Genomic DNA, 7,739 nt, shown 5'->3' with positions numbered 1-7,739 from the left:
CCTCATGGCACAGATGCGAAAATGTGTTTGTTGGCAGGAAAGCGACCGCCTGGGAAACGTCATGAACTAGGTGCAGTGCACACCCCAGGACATGGACTCAGCTCAGCAGATTGCCTGGGTCGAGCAGAGGAAGTCACTGATTCAATCTACCCGACTCTGCCCAGTACACACTTCTAGAGGACATCGTTATCTTCCTGCTTATAAGGTTACACGTGACCTCGTGGCCAATGCGTGTCGTTATTGCTCTATACTTGAGCGCTCCAGTATTTGGCGAGCTCGACCATGTCGAAGCAATTCATGTCAGCGGTTTGTTCGTATTGTGCTGGCCACACCATGACACACAATCTGGTCATTGGAATAGCTATTCATCGACATACTACAAACATTCATCTAACCCCATCCGTAACACAATTCTTTTCACCGTTACTCGGCATTCCTTAGTCACTTGCACACCGACTGCTTCTAAAACAGAAAGGTTGGCCACCCTGTCACAGGCTAGGGGAGGATGTGGAGGCTTGTTATAGGTTTTCCGCTGAGGTCACTTTCTGGTCGGGAACTGCAGGCGGCAATGCTCACTTCCTCTGTGCACCTTTAATGATACATCTTACAGTCATTGTCAAAGTAAGCTTCAGTCCTACATCACTGGATATCTACATAGACTGGATATCTATGTAGATCTGGTGTCGGATATGTGAACATGAACGTGAAGCTGTTACTCGTGTCACATGTCACGGTCACACTTAACAAGGATAGACAAGTCTGATCGATATTCATCGGATGGTGTTGCACTAATGTTCTCGCTTCAGCATGCACATGACAGTGTGCAGGCGATTCTGCAAGGCAATGACAGAAAGCAACAAACCTTGCGCAAAACAGAATAAAAAATATGGACATATTTTTGCCAGAGGTTTTACCAAGCTGTCAAATTTTAAGTCTTCGCCACTACCCTAGTTTTCTAGCTTTGTTTATATCGCCCATCATTGTAACTGTTATGATACAGTGTGTGGTTGCATGATATGGGTGGGAGGCTCTATGCGGGGTACAAGTCGATTGCTTGAGCGTTGGCAGTCATTAAACACGCCCGGGCCAAACGATTCTGGGCGACAACAAGCTGATATGGGAACAGTGCACTTGTCTCCTCATATTGATCGTGTACGTACTTATAGGAAGTACAACAAGTCATGTGCTCGCACAGTTTTCCATAACATGCCAGAGCTGAGCAGAGCAGAGCTGAACTGAGCAGAGCAGGCAAGCAGTCGGCCAGTCAGTCTCCAGTCGAGCTGACTCCACGTGTTTTAATGATGTACACGATGGGTACGATGGGGTGCAAGTGGGACGTGGGATCCTTCATGTGAAATACTGGTTCTCTTCATGACCGCTGAAATCAGGGAGTAGTACAATACCCGGTATTGTACTACTCCCTGGCTGAAATACAAGGAGTTAAACCAAGAGTACATAACCCCAGGTGGGTTAAGTACTCTTGGTTAAACTAATAGTAAGGCTGTTGTCTGAACAGTTTGTTTACTGCTTTTGTGGTTCAAACATACATGTACATGTACACAATCTGCGGACAGCATGCTGTTTCGTCCTTTGTGGACATGTACATGTACATATGGAGACAAGATGCGTGTACAGCTACACAACTACACAACTACACAATCCCGCAGAGCAAGAACACGAGCGGAGTAAGAAGAGAGAGAAGCAGGAGCTCAGCGACAGCGAGACGAACTGCATTGTAGTGGCGGCACTGGCCGGCTGCTCGGCCTAGCCTGTGACAGTGTGAGCGTGTACTGGACGGACTGAAGGAACACAGAGACCATGCCTAGCAAAACCAGGACACATACACACTTTCACATTCACACAAAGGTGATAATTGTACTGTGAAGTACTATACACGAGTCTGCTTCTCAGCATGCACGAGACAGCCTCTTGATTGAACGATGGCCGGGATGTGGGTCATTATTGTCGTCAAGTAGGACATCTGCCGTGGCTAATGTTTTGGCTTGGATCGAGAACACACCTCACGGGATAGTGGTCCATGGATAACAATTAATTTGCACATTGTCCTGTATCGTTACATGTGCCCCAGATGAAGTATGATAAAAGGGTAGGCCAGGGCGCGTTGTCAGTTCATGGAGAACGACTTGACAAGATAAAAACGAACTCTGGAGCCAGTAACACCAGTCTGTCAGTGTAACTGTCATTCCAGCTAGTTCCAGTGTGCCAGCCAGGCATGTAGCGTCGGCAATTGTTCCTGGGGCAGAGGCTACGCTACTTCATGACGAGTTCTTCCCGGTGAATCAGCTGTCCAGCGTGCAGTGTAGACCTTTCAAACCTGTTTATCAGTGTGACTGGGACTGGCGAATACTCCACTAAAATGTTACGCACAGTCAGTGTGGAATGTTATTATCAAGATTCCAGGACGTGGCATTATGCCTGAAAATGCCGTGTATTCGCTACCACCTTTTAAGGCGATGATGTTTGCATAATCAACGCATTAGATCATGATCGCCATTAGAGAGATCCCAGAATGCCCCGCGGCGCCTTTGTGAACGCCCTTGGCGCTACACCTAAATTTAGCTAATGGGTCGGTGACCTTCAGTAGCACTGATGCTAGATGTGGTATTGGTAATCATTGCCCATTGCATATACATACTCTAGACTAGTGCTATTTCTAGGAGTAACTTGAGAACGGTATCGCCAGGGGGAGAGAGAGCGGGATCTATTCGATCGCGGTAGATATGTAGCGTTGAACAGTTGAACATCGAATTGGCAAGTCACGCAGATCCATCGCTATCTTCACCCTTCAGAAGTACAGATCATTGTTGATAAAATGCTGGAGGGTTGTCCTCGATATACTTATACTGTATGTTTATGTCATTGCCATGCTATGTCGTAGCCGATCATTCCTCGCACTCGCATGCAGCCCACAACGCCCACGCGAAGCAATGCAGAAAGCAATATTGACTTGTTAGGTCTGCTCAGCTGCAGGGTATGTTACATTGTACACACTGTACATGTACTTGGTGGACATGTGCAATCATACAGTACAGTCCCACGCGTTTGAAAGCCAGTGCTCGCTGTAACGTGACTGTATCAATCCAGGTTACTAGTTGGAAAAGAGCATTGTGATGCCTGATGGGAAACAGGGGGTGATCGAATGGCAGTGCAGATATTCTACTCCAGTATCCAGTCTCCCAGCAAAGTTAGTTGGCACAAATCAGAACCAGCTGACAGCCATTTCGGCTTCCCTGCCTGTTGACTGTTGTACCTGATGCACTAGTTTGAGTACTAGTAGATGATGGCCACTACTGGCACTAGTAGTAGGTACTAGTTGAAGCACTACATAACGTTAGATAGTATGATGGACGACGGACGAGTGGAAGGACGACGTCTATGGGCATTCATGTTGTTGTTGTAGAATCACCATGTCCGTTGCTGTACTCTCCAGAACTCTTACTCAGTGCTGTAGAATATGCAGTTAGTGTTTTCAACTGTAACTACATGTACGCTGTGACTTACTAAGACCTCCTGAGACTGACCTCCTGAGACTGAACGTCGACGAACGCATGCGACGTTCAGCAGCACTAGTGACGCTTCATACAAACAATAGTGATTAGTTATCATGACGACACGACCATGGCAAAAGAGATGTCCGCTACAGAGCCAGAGACTCAGTACAACATGACACTACCACTACTACACAAATACATAATAATTATTGTACTAGTAGTACCACATGTTCTGTCTATCAGTCCAGTTGCCGTTTGAATCGTTTATATAATAACATTATTATTAGTGTTTAAACCGAACACGGATTCTTCGAACGAATAATCTATCGAATAATTTCGCCCTCCATCGAACGAATAATCTATATTCTATCATACGCATGATGGCATTTTTCAACACTTTTTCAGCACTTTTTAAGTAGTTTTTTAAATATTTTTTTGCTGATTATCGGATTTTGTTATGTGGGGGTGCAAAACCGGTTAACCTGTACCGCCAAGAGTACATAACCCCCCGGAGTGTGCAACGCTTGATCCAGCTCTGCATAGGGTCTTGGTCGAAAGTGGTCAAAGACCGAAAATCACATTCACTGCATCCATGTTTCCCTCGTATGGAAAGAACAGAAGTACATGTACATGTACATGATTGTATTACTAGATACCGATAGGAGATTAAACCTTGGAGGAGAAGTGATTGAGAAGAAATACTACGAGCAGATCTACGCAGTGCAAATATCAGTAGGGTCAGCACTGAGCATAGATGTTTTTTTTTTTTTTTTTTTTTTTTCGATTTCTGATAATTCCTACGACTATTCGATTATTCGTTCACCCCACGAATATTCTAAATTATTCGATTATTCGATTATTCGTTTCAACACTAATTATTATGATTGTACTCCTTAAAAAGATTGTATTCCTCAAAGTAAAAGACATTTCGACCATCATGTCAGCTAAGGACGTTACTACGGCAAGGTACTACAGGTACCATAGGTGCCATGATGACCACACTTACCACTAGTCCTAGGGCCCATTTGAAATTTCTCACTTTTACTTGACACATGTTTGCTAACATAGATTTTATTATCATTCCTGGATGGTTTTTGCCTCCTGAACACGATGGCATAGGTTTCGATTGCCGGATTGTGTCCGAACATGGTGAAAAACATCAAAATAGAAAAGGCCGTTATTACCATAGCAACCCAACTAGAATTGCTCCTATATCCATTTTTACTGACACGTATATGGCCAAGTAGCACCTCATTTTGCTCAGAATAAGCAGTAGATACAGTACGGCAACAAGTACTGTACTTTAACAGTGTCAAAACAAAATTTCCAAGGTGCAGTGAAACTTGGCTATTGGACATGTACATGCACAGTACATGTCGCGTCGAATGTTAGCATTGAGGTACGTGTACATGTACGTGCAGCTAGCAGGTACATGAGACTATTTACAGGCATGCATTACTATAATCAGACTGCAAACACGAGAGAAGCGTCAGACGGTTCGGCGTTACACTTCAACTGAGAGAATAGGTATTGTAACCCAAATACTAACAGGAGAAGGAAAAGGTGGTAGGAAACTGTCAGAGTCTAAGGAACGAAGTGCTATAGGACAGTTTCAACCTGAACTAATTTACTCGAAGTACGTGTAGATATTACGATAGATCTTGCAGCAATGTAAGAAGGACAACACTACTTGTATGCGATGGCAGTGCTGTAACGAAAAATGATGAAAATGAAAATACCAAAATCCTTTGCATAAAACAGTCCAAACATTGGCTAGCTTGTCATTCAAGGCTGCAGTTGGACAACGCTCACATGTGAATAGCTGCAGTTTAAAAAGCTGATCGATCCCAACATTGTGATGCGAATACTTTCGCTTCCATGTGTTTTGGGAGAATCGTACATCGCAATCGAGCTATGTCGTTGCTGTGTCATCATCTATGTGCCATGCGCTACTTGATGTACCAGCCTGCTATGCCGGATACCGCCAGCCATGCATCGACCAGGCGCCAGGCGCGAACTGATGGTGGTGGTGGTGAGAAGGAGAGCTCTGTGCCAGAACTTTGCAGCCTAGAGAGCGTGTGTGGGCAGGCGTGTGTTTACCGCCATATTGCCAGGTGTGTCTTTACCACCATATTTAGCAACCATAAGTACAGCTGCAGTGGTGTCTTCAACTTCATTCTCCCGAGTCAAGCTCCGTATGAAGACATCCAAGAAGAAGATTGCCTGATGAGTCCAGCGGGGACGAAACGTACGTCGCAATCGAGCTATGTCGTTGCTGTGTCATCATCTATGTGCCATGCGCTACTTGATGTACCAGCCTGCTATGCCGGATACCGCCAGCCATGCATCGGCCAGGCGCCAGGCGCGAACTGATGGTGGTGGTGGTGAGAAGGAGAGCTCTGTGCCAGAACTTTGCAGCCTAGAGAGCATGTGTGGGCAGGCGTGTGTTTACCGCCATATTGCCAGGTGTGTCTTTACCACCATATTTAGCATCCATGTGTTTCACTTTAACTGAAGTTGTTCTTCCGTCTGAGCTTCGGAAACTCTACGCCGTACAGCTGAGCCCATCTCTACTCCGCCACCTACACCATCACTATTGGCTCTGCAGTCAGGGACAATTCTTTAGCCACTAGTTCATGAGGTATTACATGAACATGTTTTCCCTCTTCACCACCGCTCTTGAATCGCATCAACTACGTGCCGTGATCAGTTCAGGAGAGACAAGCCACGACATTGGACATCGGACTCTTTCTTGCAGTTAGTGTTTTATAAGTATAACTGTAGTTTCACACTGCCTAGGCCCAGCCATCAAATTCTGCGACAAGGAAATGATTCTTCTACTGCTGGTGTTGCATATTGGGATAGGTTACCTCCAGGTACTCGGATTTCGTTTTTGTAACACTCCACACCACATAGCTACTCCCTCTCACTGCAGCATGGCACTCCTAAGGCAGTTGTCCTAGAGCTGTTGAGCTGGCAAATAGGCTTTGTGATAATGGTGGCTGATCACCACGGTCGGTGTGTTCAAATCATGGTACTAACACTAGCCGCTCTTGTAGATTCGAATCAAATGCTCGTCCACTGTAACACCTCCTGTGCAGCAGTACTCACAAAGTAAATGCCTTCATTCCAGCCCGATGAAGTTAGCCAGGTCTGAAACTTTCCACGGTTGTAGATTAGTCCTACGAATACAAGTAGTTACAACTGGCTTGGCAAGCTATGATGACTTTCCTCTGCTTTCCACACATAATTGTTGTGCTGCTCCTTGTTGGAATCATGCCTACTTTTCCGGGGAGCCAAGATGACATTGTAATGAAGGTTCTGCTGAATTTAGCATCGATCCATTCGTGGACGTTCCGACAGCAAAAGCACCAGCGAGTCAATGCAAAACTTTGAAGAAAGTGTCCAAACGAGGTAACACATTTCTGGTATGTCACAACTACACTACGGTACTTGATGCTCAATCTTTCCAACTCTCGCACAAAATCAGTGTACGCGTCGGTTCGCATCCTGTGTATGTACGGTGTTACTATAGCTCCTGGCACATAAAAGGGTAAAAACTCCCAGGTCCAGTCAATATAGTACCGAGAAAGTCTTGAAAATGCTTGAATATAGCCGATGAGAACTTAGTTTTTTCGGCAATTTTGTATTCCTATCGAGGGTGATTTCGGGACCTTTGGACGCGATTGGACTCGCCATACTGGGCCAAGATGCTCTTGAAGACATTATCTATCAAATAACACCGAAAAATCCTTGTTAGCCAACATGTGTCAAGGCATGTATTTTAGAGGTCGATTTTTTGAATTGGCCCCAGTACTACACAGCCATCTTGCCGCTGTCAGTGTTCTGAACGCCCATGGGCTAGACCGACAGAAGGTACGATTGTACCCATTCTTCTTCGGCTACCAGGCTGCGAGCAATACAGATTAGACTAGAATGGCTTTAGGCCCATACTGGTATACCGTCACCTGAGTAGATGTATGGCCACTCCACACGGCCGCACACGGTATACTGGATAACGGCTGCACGGCTGAGGCCAGTCAGTGAGTAGTCTTGGACTCTGGTAGATCTTTGGACGACTATGTACAAGGTACAATGTATGTGATCGTAGTGAAAAGCTGGTTTCCTGCAACTGCACTGTACTATGCCGGCTTCCGACAGGAAACCTGAGCCAGTAGATCTGAACGAGACAGAGCACAGTCTGCATGCAGATATCACGCTACGGTT

Source organism: Sycon ciliatum, chromosome 2, assembly GCF_964019385.1.
Source record: "Sycon ciliatum chromosome 2, ocSycCili1.1, whole genome shotgun sequence".
Classification (NCBI taxonomy): Eukaryota; Metazoa; Porifera; class Calcarea; order Leucosolenida; family Sycettidae; genus Sycon; species Sycon ciliatum.
This window is presented reverse-complemented; position numbering follows the sequence as displayed.